The sequence below is a fragment of the Macaca thibetana genome, chromosome 8 (genome assembly GCF_024542745.1).
Source record: "Macaca thibetana thibetana isolate TM-01 chromosome 8, ASM2454274v1, whole genome shotgun sequence".
NCBI lineage: Eukaryota > Metazoa > Chordata > Mammalia > Primates > Cercopithecidae > Macaca > Macaca thibetana.
Window position 1 is genome coordinate 101,713,432 of NC_065585.1, and position 12,539 is coordinate 101,725,970.

The window sequence follows — 12,539 nt, forward strand, 5'->3', positions numbered from 1 at the left end:
AGTAGCTGGGACTATAGGTGCCCGCCACCACGCCTGGCTAATTTTTTTGTATGTTTTATTAGAGACGGGGTTTCACCATGTTAGCCAGAATGGTCTCATCTCCTGATCTCGTGATCCGCCCGCCTCGGCCTCCTAAAGTGCTGGGATTACAGGCGTGAGCCACCATGCCCAGCCCTGCTTATTTAATATCCACTCATATTCATACATTTATACATATTATACATACATATTAAAACATTACCTAGATGGGAAAGGTTGTAATAAATCAGACCAGTTTATCTTCGTCTGGACCTTTCAGAGGTCAAGGGAGCCCTTGATCACTTTTTATTTTTATTTTTTGAAATTATTCCTACATTAAAAAAAAAAAAAAGAATTACAGGATTACAATTGTGGCATATGGTATCTGTGTATATTTCCAAAACTGACAATTCACAATTGTGCTGCTTACAAGATAAAGCTTTATAAAAATGTCAAATATTATTTCAAAGTGCAAAGCAGGCAACATGAGATACATCTCTGGCTATGAGATGCAAATGTGAAATTTGGAGGTGAATGATGAGCAGCATTCATCTTTCTTTTTTTCCTTCCTTCCTTCCTTCTTTCTTTTCTTTCCTTTTTCTTTCTCTCTCTCTTTCTTTCTTCCTTCCTTTCTTTTCTCCTTCCTTCCTTCCTTCCTTCCTTCCTTCCTTCTTTCCTTCCTTCCTTCCTTCCTTCCTTCTTTTCTTTCTTTCTTTCTTCCTTTCTTCCTTTCACAGAGTCTCACTCTGTCGCCCAGGTTGGAGTGCGATGGTGAGATATCAGCTCACCGCAACCTCCACCTCCTGGATTCAAGCGATTCTCCCACCTCAGCCTTCCAAGTAGCTAGGATTACAGGCACTTGCCATCATGCCCAGCTAATTTTTGTGTTTTTTAGTAGAGACGGGGTTTCACCATGTTGGCCAGGCTGATCTTGAACTCCTGACCTCAGGTGATCCACCCACCTCTGCCTCCCAAAGCGGTGAGATTACAGGCAGGAGCCACTGAGCCCAGCTGAGCAGCATCTTTTTTCAATCCTGTTAGTTCTCTCTGTAGTTGTATGTGTAACTTAATTTGGAGATAATATCAAAAGTCTAGGTCCCAGGCCCTCTCTAAATGTGACGCCTGGTCCACGTGGTCTCCCAGCACTTCCCCTTTCCAGTGCTAGGCCATGATGATGAGATGGATTTCAGAAACTCTAATGTCATTAGAAATACATTACCACACATCTTAGGAGTACGTCACTTCTACAGCTGGCTACTCATCTTTTCTGTTGATTTTCACTAACTTGAATTTGAAAGCAACCCCCAACTCTGACAGCATGCTCTGTAAGTCCACCTGCCCTATTCATGATCAACCCTTAATGGGGTCAGGCCTTCCAGAAGGCAAGGGGGAAACAGTAGCGATTGCAATAGCTCCCCTTATCAGATGAGGAAGCTGCAGCTGTGTCCACACTGTTCCTGGAAGCCTGTGTGTCTGGCTGCTTCTGTCTTTACCCTGTTATCCACCTGGCAGGGCACCCTGTCTGTTTTGTTTCAGAGTCAGGCGGGACAGTCCCTTTAGGGAAAAAAATAAAGTGGCCAAGTGGGGCGCCTCACACCTGTAATCCCAGCACTTTGGGAGGCCAAGGTTGGGTGGATCACTTGAGGTCAGGAGTTCATGACCAGCCTGGCCAACATGGTGAAACCCTGTCTCTACTAAAAATACAAAAATTAGCTGGGCATGGTGGCAGGCACCTGTAATCCCTGCTACTTGGGAGGCTGAGGCAGGAGAATCACTTACCCGTGAGGCAGAGGTTGCAGTGAGCCAAGATAGTGCCACTGCGCTCCAGCCTGGGCGACAGAGCAAGACTCTGTCTCAAAAAAAAAAGAAAGGAAGAAAAAAGTGAATGTTGCTTGCTCAGCCTCAATACCTGCCATTGGCACAAACAAATGTAGTCCAACTATCAGAAGAGATAAAAGTGTACACAAAGAAATTTTTTATTTAAAATTTGTCATCTATGAATAATAATTGAAGAATGAAGAGTCCCCAGAAAGATGTTAAAGCCTTCCAACATCTAAAGCTCTCAGAACATTGTAAATTGAAGCTAGAGGCACACTTGGCACACATTCGCATATATTATTCTAATCCATATGTTCTGAGCTCCAGCAGGGTGGCCAGCCTGGGGCTGGCTGTGTCCAAGGCTGACTTGTCCTTGCTTTCTCCCATTCTGGGGGAGGCAAACACTTCAGTGGACGCTTTGAATACTGGACCATCAATACACAACGGGGAGCCATGAAGGCCATGGGAGCAAAAGTCAGGCTTCTGGGTCTAGGTAAATTGGACGCAAAAAAGTAGTAGCGGCCAGGTGTGGTGGCTCAGGCCTGTAATCTCAGCACTTTGGGAGGCCGAGGCAGGAGGATCACGAGGTCAGAAGTTCGAGACCAGCCTGGCCAACATGATGAAACCCTGTCTCTACTAAAAATACAAAAAATAGCTGGGCATGGTGGCAGGTGCCTATAATCCCAGCTACTCGGGAGGCTGAGGCAGGAGAATCATTTGAACCCAGGAGGCGGAGGTTTCAGTGAGCCGATATCACACCATTGCACTCCAACCTGGGTGACAGGGTGAGACTCCATCTCAAAAAAAAAAAAAAGAAAAAGGGAGTAGCCAGGCACCATGGCTCACGCCTGTAATCCCAACACTCTGAGTGATCCTTAGACAGGATGACCATTTGAGCCCAGGAGTTCAAGACCAGCTTGGACAACATGGCGAGATCCTGTCTAAAAAATAATAATAATTAAAATTAAAAATTAAAGTGTACTAAGCTACTGAAAATAAGTGTTTTTAAAAGTACCCGTATTTTGAAATGAACGGAGACAGAGTCTCCCCACACTCTTATATGATGAAGAGAGAGAAAAAGTGTTTATTATATCAACTATTGAAGATGCTTTAATGAATATTCCTTTTGGCAAAAGTTGAATAAGCTGGACTATTTCAAGTTACCAGGAAACTAGTCCTTCCCAGATGGAGAGGAAAGTAGAAGGGCAAAGTTCTGTGCTGCATCTCTCCCATCTTTAATGTCAAGAACCCCTCCCCAACCTCTGCAATACACACACAAACATACACACACACACACACACACGCACGCACGCACCGCGCGCGCACACACACACCACCCGCGGTCCTTAGACACTCTCTGCTAAGCCCTTTCAATAATTACTTATAAGTGCTTTATTTACATTTCTTCCGTTTCCCCACTCCATTCCCAGAATCTTCCTAAAGAAAACCTCATGCCTTGTAGTCAGGAAGTGAGAGAAGAATGCGAGGCATTCGAGGCCTTCTGCAGGTACTAGGAGTTGAATCAGTCCTGTTTCCCCATTATGAATTCAGGAGCAAGAAAACAGACTGAGCAAAGTTCCCCGACATAGGAAACACGCACGTCCTGGACGAGAAATCACGCTTTGCCCAGGTGGAAAAGGCAGGAGTCAGAGGGCTCAACCCGTCTGTCTGTGCGCCCTCACAGAGCCTGGCTTCATTCTGATGAGCAGGACCGCGATCCCAGCACCCAGCTGTAGTTTTGCCTTTGATTACTGTCCCCGAAAGGCTGCTGAGCATGCTCTAAAGAGAAGCAGAACTGGACGATGGCCCGTGGGGCCAGGAGACTCGGCGGCAACATCACCTGGAAGGTGAAGCTGATCCTCTCACCTCCGCGGGGAGCCGGCGTTCCAACACAGGGCTCTTGTTGGAAGGAGCCCCAGGCATCCAGGGGGTGCGAATCTGCATCGCCTGCTGGCCCCCGCCTGCGCGCGCGGCGCCCCGCAGGAAGCCCCTACAGGGCGCACGGCTGCTCGCCCCCCAGAGTGCGGGCACGCCTGAATATCCCCTAGTCCGTCCCGGGGCGCAGCAGCCCGGGGCGTGGGGGGCGGCTCTGCAGCAGGAGGAGGCCAGGCCGGGGAGGCTGCACGCGGGACACCCGCCCTCTTCAGGCTCTGCCCGCATTGGCTTCAAACCAGTGCACCGATACCAACGACAGCCCCTTTACGTCTGCAAACACAACTTGCTTCCTGGGTCGCCCCAGTCAGGGGCGGGACAGCCGAGGCCGCGGCGCCCCTCGGGGAGGCCGCTGGGGCTGTGGAAGAGGTGCGCTGCGGCAGAGGCAGAGGTGCATAGGGAGGCGCGCTGAAGGTGGCACGGGGACCTTGGCAAAAGGGAAGGAAGCCTGATGAGGGCGCAGAAGGACCGTACATTCCCACCTGCAGCCCAACCCGCCCTTCGCTGCGCTCCCCTTGGCTCCCACACCCCACGGTGTCCCCTGAAACTGGAGAAGAAGAGGCACTGGCAAGAAGAGAAGTGCAAGAAGAACCATGTGGCACCGTGCTTACCCTACTCAGCTCCAGGCGGCAGGCGTGGCAGGGGTGTCGCTGCTCCTGTCTGAGAAACAGCTTTCCTGCGGGAATTATTTATTTGCTCCCAACCCGCGGCGCTGAGGCACTAGTTCCAGGAGGCGGCCAATCAGAAGAGTCTTTCATGATTAACCAGTGAGTTGGAGAAAGGAAAAGGATGTAGCTGCAAGTGTGACTCAGTAGGTCCCAGGTACTCAGGAGGCCGAGGTGGGAGGCTCGCTTGAGCCCAGGAGTTAGGAGACCAGCCTGGGCAAGATAGTGAGATCCCGTCGAAGAAGAAGGAGAAGGAGAAGCAGAAGAGAAAGAAGAGGAAGAAGAAGAGTGTGACTCAGACACTTTGCCTCAGGCCACCAGCACCTCACCCGAGGCAGCATTTGGGATCACTCTGGGGTGGTCAGTGATGGGGGTCTGTGATCAGGACAGGAGGGACAACAGGGACAATGTTGAAACTGGAAATCCTCTCAGCTGTGGAACAGACGGGATTTGTGTTTGTTTGTTGTATTTATTTTATTATTATTATTATTAGAGATGGAGTCTCACTCTGTCACCCAGGCTGGAGTGCAGTGGCCTGATCTCAGCTCACTGCAACCTCCGCCTCCTGGGTTCTAGCAGGTCCTGCCTCAGCCTCCCTAGTAGCTGGGACTGCAGGTGTGTGACACCACACCCGGCTAATTTTTTGTATTCTAGTAGAGATGGGTTTTCACAGTGTTGCCCAGGCTGGTCTCGAACTGCTGAGCTCAGGCAATCCACCCACCTCGGCCTCCCAAAGAGCTAGGACTATAGGCATGAGCCACTGTGCCTAGCCTGTTTGTTGTATTTATTTACTTTAATTATTTTTCTTTTAATATAGAGACTTGGTCTCACTGTTGCCCAGGCTGGTCTTCAAATCCTGGGCTCAAGCGATACTCCCACATCAGCCTCCTAAGGGCTGGGATTACAGGCATGAGCCACCGCGCCCAGTTCCACCAGTAGCCTTGAAAAGTTGCCCTTTTGGCCAGGAGCAGTGGCTCATGCCTGTAATCCCAGCACTTTGGGAGGCCGAGGCAGGTGGATCACTTGAGGTCAGGAGTTGGAGACCAGCCTGACAGCATGGTGAAACCCTGTCTCTACTAAAAACACAAAATTAGCCGGGTGTGGTGGTGCACACCTGTAATCCCAGCTACTTGGGAGGCTGAGGCAGGAGAATTGCTTGAATCCAGGAGACAGAGGTTGCAGTGAGCCGAGATTGCACCATTGCACTCCAGCTTGGGGTACAAGAGCAAAACTCTGTCTCAAAAAAATAAAAAAAAAGTTGCCCTTTTCCCATATCTTCACCATAATTAAAAACGATCAAACTTTAAGATATTTGTCAATATGACAGGTGTAAAAAAGCATCTCATGATTGTTTTGATTACATTTTTAAAAGAAAATGGCAAGTAGGATTTTTTTCATATATTATTGGCCATTTCCATTTCGTTCTCAGTGAATGACATATTCAAACCTTTTGCCAAGTTTTAAATTAAGCCATTTGTATATTTTCAATAATGTAGGTATTAGTAGCTCTTGGTTAATTAATGATATCAATTGGTTCAAACCTGTGCACCAATGCCAACAAGAGTCCCTGTGCATCTACAAACACAACTTGCTACTTGGGTCACTGGGGATCAGGAGGTCTTGCCAGGCAGGGGTTAATGATATCAACTAAGTGGATTATCTGTTTGGAAGAAAATAAGGGTGGACCCCAATCTCACAACAAAAATAATTGAAGAGCTTAATAAAAAAATAAAACTGGCCGCGTGTGGTGGCTCACACCTGTAATCCCAGCACTTTGGGAGCCGAGCCGGGTGGATCATGAGGTCAGGAGATCGAGACCATCCTGGATAACACGGTGAAACCTGGTCTTTGCTAAAATACAAAAAAAAAAAAAAAAAAAAAAAAATTAGCCGGGTGTGGTGGCACGTGCCTGTAGTCCCAGCTACTCGGGAGGCTGAGGCAGGAGAATGGCCTGAACCCGGGAGGTGGAGCTTGCAGTGAGCTGAGATCAGGCTACTGCACTCCAGCCTGGGTGATAGAGCGAGACTCGGTCTCAAAAAATAAATTAAAAAAAAAAAAACAAACTGTAAATTATAAGGAAGAATTATAGGATAATATTTGCATAATTTGGGGGTGGGAGAAATTATATATGGCATGATAAACAAAATCAACAGTTAAACAAAAGACTGGGGAAATGTGTTTTCAAAACACTAACCAACCAAGATGATGTTACTTCTTCTTGAGTCTGTTTTGCTTATATTTTCTGAGAAAATCATCCATTTCCTTTAAATGTTAAATTTATTAAGTTAAGCACAGTGTTATTTTAGTTATTAAAAAGCCTTGGCTGGGTACAGTGGCTCATCTGTGCAATCTCAGCACTCTGGGAGGCCAAGGCCAGGGGATCACTTGGGCTCAGGAGTTCGAGACCAGTCTGAGCAACATGGTGAAACCCCATCTCTACAAAAAATACAAAAATTAGCAAGATGTGGTTGTGCGTGCCAGTTATTCCCAGCTACTCAGGAGGCTGAGGTGGAGGATCGCTTGAGCCCAGGAGGTAGAGGCTGCAGTGAGCTGTGATTGTGTCATTGCACTCCAGCGTGGGCGACAGAGCCCTTTTATTATTCCTAATATGCTTTATCTGTGTTTTCTATATTTTTCATGGTCAGACTTGAAGTTTTTTTATATATTTGTTTTTCAGTTTCTTAGGTATATTGATTTCCTTGTTGCCTAGTTAATTATTTTGTTTTCATTTTATGATTTCCCCTTTCATTTTTCTACTGTTTCTCCCTTCTTCAGTGGAATGCTCTGTTTCCTTTATTTTTAATCTTTTGTGTTTCCCAAGAAATGCTTTTGAGATTGTGTATTTTCTACAAAAAAACCTATACATTTTAAGACAGAGTGCTTTATTGCTAAACAGGCTCTCATTTGCATATTTGTTTTCTCTTTGACACAAGAATTATTTTCAAGAGTGCTATAAAAATTTGTAAGATATCATATTGGGAGGAGGATATCTTTTTCACGTTGTCTTTAAGTTGTATTGAGAGCATAACTTCCTTCCTTCCTTCCTATGTAAGAAATTCTTATGGATCCCTGCTTTTTGCTGAACAATGTGTTAGGTGCTGAAGCACGAAGGTAAACAAAACTGGTAAGATTGCTGACCACAACAGACTTGCTTTCTAGCATTCAGATAATGTGTTTTTGTTGTTGTTGTTGTTGTTTTTGAGACAGAGTCTTACTCTGTTGCCCAGGCTGAAGTGCAGTGGTGCGATCTCAGCCCACTGCAACCTCTGCCTCCTGGGTTCAAGAGATTCTCCTGGCGGCTAATAGCTGGGATTAGCCGACATCACACCTGGCTCATTTTTGTATTTTTGGTAGAGATGGGATTTCACCACGTTGGCCAGACTGGTCTTGAACTTCTGACCTCAGGTGATCTGCCTGCCTCGGCCTCCCAAGTATTGGGATTACAGGCATGAGCCACCACACCCAGCTGAGAGTGTGATCTTTACAACCTATATATTGGGGGAATTTATTGAAATTTTCTTTCATGGCTATAGGTGATCCAATTTTTTAAAGAAGTATTTTCTCAGTTTGCTAAAATGTTCTCTCACTTCCTAAATCCTGAGAAAGGAGTTTTCTGGTCTCCTATGATGGTTGGATTTTTCTCAAATTCTTGTGTTTCTGACAGTTTAGGGTTTATATATTGTAACGCTTATGTTGTTTGGTATATGAAGGCTCACTACTATTATATCTTCTTGGTGATTTTGTCTTATATTAATGGTTGATAAATATCTATTCTATTTAATGATTTTGCCTTTAAGTTTATATTGATTTTTCTATCTGACACCCCAATTTTGCTTTGCTAATATCAGTCTTTTTTTTTTTTTTTTAATTTTCTTGAGATGGAGTTTTACTTTTTTGCACAGGCTGGAGTGCAATGGTGCATGGTGCAATCTTGGCTCACTGCAACCTCCGCCCCTGCCCACCCCCTACCCCAAATTCAAGTGATTCTCCTGCCTCAGCCTCCCAAGTAGCTGGGATTACAGGTGTGTGCCACCATGCCTGGCTAATTTTTTTGTATTTTTAGTACAGACGGGATTTCACCACGTTGGCCAGGCTGGTCTTGAACTAGGATTACAGGCGTGAGCACCGTACCTGGCCGTTAATATCAATTTTTTATAGATTCATTGTTATTGTTTATTTATTTTTTATCCACTTTCTACTATTTGAGGTGTGTGATTATTTTGAAGGAAGAGAAAGTAGCTGGATTGTTTTTCCAGATTTCTTTTTCTCCTGTTCTTGGTACTTCCAATAAGCTCTAGGTTTTCAACTGACTCTCATTGCATAAGAGTTGTTTTTCTCTATTTACATTAGTTAATGCCAAGTATTTAACTCAGCGTGATCCTGGCATTGCTATCAAAGCAAATGTAGAGTAAAATAGCAGTTGTTTAGACAGCTATTTAGATCTCTTTTTGTCAGGATTGTGTGCATTTATCTTGCACACTGAAACCCCCCAAACCTGGCTAAACACACAAACATATGTAAAAGTTTCAAAGATCCTAAAAACCTTTCACCCACAGAGACCTTGAGTTGGAAGAACATATTGAACCAAAGTTAGACCTGGAAATGATCTACCATGATCAAAGCAATCTCACTGCTTAACATAGTTGGAAACCAGGCAGTTGGGCAGGCATTGCCTCTGTAGGTGCCATGGGAACAGGTCAAGGTCAGAACTTATTTTTGCTGGACAAACAGTGTGGGGTCAGGGAAAGGTAACTGATTTTCTGAGTCAGAAGTGCTAGATTGCACAAGCTTGGCCATACTGCCTGCCAGTGACTACGGAAACACTGAAGCTTTTATATCAGCAAATGGGATAATGGTAACTGTCTATGTCAATGTATTGTTGTAAGAAGATGAACACAACATCTTATACATCTTATATACGTGGGATACTTTGACTTCTCAAAACCTCTTTTTTTTTTGAGACGGGGTCTCTGACAACCAGACTGGAGCACAGTGGTGCCATCTCAGTTCACTGCAACCGCCACCACCTCCTGGGTTCAAGTGATCCTCCTACCTCAGCTTCCTGAGTAGCTGGGACTACAGTCAAAAAACTTTGTGTTTTTTTTGTTTTTTTTTTGAGATGGAGTCTCACTCTGTCACCCAGGCTGGAGTGCAGTGGTGCAATCTTGGCTCACTGCAACCTCCGCCTCCCATGTTCAAGTGATTCTCGCGTCTCAGCCTCCCAAGTAGCTGGGACTACAGGTGCGCACCACCACACCTGGCTAATTTTTGTGATTTTAGTAGAGATGGGGTTTCACCATGTTGGTAAGGCTGATCTCAAACTCCTGACCTCAGGTGATCCACCTGCCTTGGCCTCCCAAAGTGCTGGGATTACAGGCATAAGCCACTGCATTTGGCCATTTTTTTGTATTTTTAGTACAAATGGGGTTTCACCATGTTGGCGAGGCTGGTCTCAAATTCCTGAACTCTTAGAAAGAATGTTGAAAAACCAAAATTCAGGCTGGGCGTGGTGGCTCACGCCTGTAATCCAAACACTTTGGGAGGCTGAGGCAGGCAGATCACTTGAGGTCAGGAGGTCCAGACCAGCCTGGCCAACATGACAAAACCCCATCTCTACTAAAAATACAAAAAAGCCACCCACCTTGGCCTCCCAAAGTGCCAGGATTACAGGGCTGAGCCACCGCACCCTGCCTCAAAAACCTTTTAGTACCTTATTTTATTTTGTTAGAGACAGGGTCTGGCTCTGTCGCCCAGGCTGGAGTGCAGTGGTACAATCATAGCTCACTGTAGCCTCCAACTCCTGGGCTCAAGCCATTCTCTCCCAAGCCTCCTGAGTAGCTAGGACTAAAGGTGCATGCCACAACACCAGGCTAATTTTTTAAATTTTTTGTAGAGATGGGGTATTGGTATGTTGTCCAGGCTGATCTCGAACTCCTGGCCTCAAGCTAGTCTCCCTCCTCAGCCTCCCAAAATACTGGGATTACAGGCATGAGCCACTGCACCTAGCCAAAAACCTTTTAATACTTCATCTCACTTTTTCCCTATAGCAAACTTTTTATGTTGGTATTATTACTAGCTCCGGTTTATAGATAAGGAAGTAATTTCTCCACAGCTGCTGAGTTAATAAAAATGCAGATTCTGGACCTGAGCTTCACTTTCTGACTCCAAGTCACAGGATCATTTCATTGTACCCTGCTCCTTGTGAAAATATTTTGAAAAACAAGAAGTGCCTCTCAATGTAAGGAATTAGTATTAATATTCTGGAAGAGATGTATGGAACCATGCATAAATCTACAAAAGACTGCTGCATGTAGGCAGATTGGAAACTGGAAGGAAACTCCAGAGACTTTCTGATCCCGCCTTTTGCAAATGTTGGGTGAGCAGCTGTTTAAACCTTTCAGGACAGAAGAATATCTATTAATTTTTCTGTTGTGTCTAAGACTATATCTCTCACAACCTTCTTCGGTAGACCATTCCAGCACTGGGTTTGCCTTTTCTTCCTGATGCAGCATAGGCTTTTCCAGTCTTCATAAATAGCTCTAGGTTTGGCTTTGTCACTTTACTGACTCATTTGTCCTGGTATATGTTCTGGGTATTCTGACTTAGGTTAGAAAACCTGCTTGCTTTTTATAAGAATCCCAGTTTCTTTTCCATTGCTTTCTATCAGTCACCCAGGCTGGAGTGCAGTGGTACGATCACGGCTCACTGCAGCCTTGACTTCTCGGGCTCAAGCGATCCTCCCACCTCAGACTCCTGAGTATCTGGGACCACAGGCTAATTTTGTGTAGAGATAGGGTCTCACTGTGTTGCCCTGGCTGATCTCAAACTCCTGAGTTTAAGTAAGTGATCCTCTGGCCTCGGCCTCCCAAAGGGCAGAGATTACAGGGGTGAGGCACTGGGCCTGGCCAACTTTTTTTTTTTTTTTTTTTTTTTTTTTTTTGAGACAGAGTCTCACTCCGTCCCTCAGGCTGGAGTGCACTGGCACCATCTCGGCTCACTGCAACCTCTGCCTCCCGGGTTCGAGCGATTCTCCTGCCTCAGCCTCCCAAGTAGCTGGGATTATAGGCATGCACCACCACTCCTGGCTTTTTTGTATTTTTAGTAGAGACAGGGTTTTGTCATGTTGGCCAGGCTGGTCTGGACCTCGTGACCTCAGGTGATCGGCCCGCCTCGGCCTCCCAAAGTTCTTGGATTACAGGTGTGAGCCACCACGCCCAGCCTGAATTTTGGTTTTTCAACATTCTTTCTAAAAACCCAACTTGATTAATTCCTTTCATCTTCCTTTCTTACCCTTTCCTCCTTAATTTTTTTATCCCACTAAACTAATTTGTTCCTAAAAGCCAGAATGAAATTGGATCATGAGATCTTGTTTATGACCACAGGTAAACTGCTGCTCTCCTCCCAGGTCATCATGACCCACTCCTGGCTGTTCTGGCTAATCCACTAAAATTAAGCAGTTTAATTTTAAAGGTCGCTGGAGTGTAGCCTAAGGTGTCTTGGCTGGCTGTGAATGACAAGCAGTAAGGAAGGCCCAGGTTCCTACCCGATAGAGGATGGAGTGACATCTTTCTTACAGATGGATGTCTGTAAATCTCTTGACTGGGCTGTCCACTGTTTTATCTTCTTCAAAGTCAAGAGGCTTGCCTCAGCCAGGTGCAGTGGTTTATGCCTGTAACCCCAGCACTTTGCGAGGCTGGGGCAGGAGGATTCCTTGGGCCCAGGAGTTCAAGAACAGACTGGGCAACATGACAAAACTCCAACTCTACAAAAAATACAAAAATATTAGCTGGGCATGGTGGTGCGCACCTATAGTCCCAGCTACTTGAAAGGCTGAGATGGGAAGATTGACTGAGCCTGGGAGGTTGAGGCTGCAATAAGCCATGATTATGCCACTGCACTCCAACGTAGGCAACAGAATGAGACCCTGTCTCAATAAAGGAAGGAAGGAAGGAAGGAAGGAAGGAAGGAAGGAAGGAAGGAAGGAAGGAAGGAAGGAAGGAAGGAAGGAAGGAAGGAAGGAAGGAAAAGAAAAAAGGAAGGAAGGGGCTTGCTTCATGTTCAGGGAACACTTCTTTTGAGTTAAGTGGTTTTACTCTTCTTTGTGCT

General features: G+C 45.7%; 1 protein-coding gene across 1 annotated transcript in view; it reads right to left on the bottom strand.

Moving 5' to 3' along the window:
* The window catches only part of GPAT4 (glycerol-3-phosphate acyltransferase 4), a 46,484-nt gene extending 42,049 nt beyond the window's left edge, over positions 1-4,435 (bottom strand). The window contains exon 1 of the mRNA XM_050800411.1: positions 4,380-4,435. The gene's annotated coding sequence lies outside the window, so the exon portion shown is untranslated. The remainder of the gene's footprint in view (positions 1-4,379) is intronic.
* Positions 4,436-12,539: the final 8,104 nt, after the last annotated feature.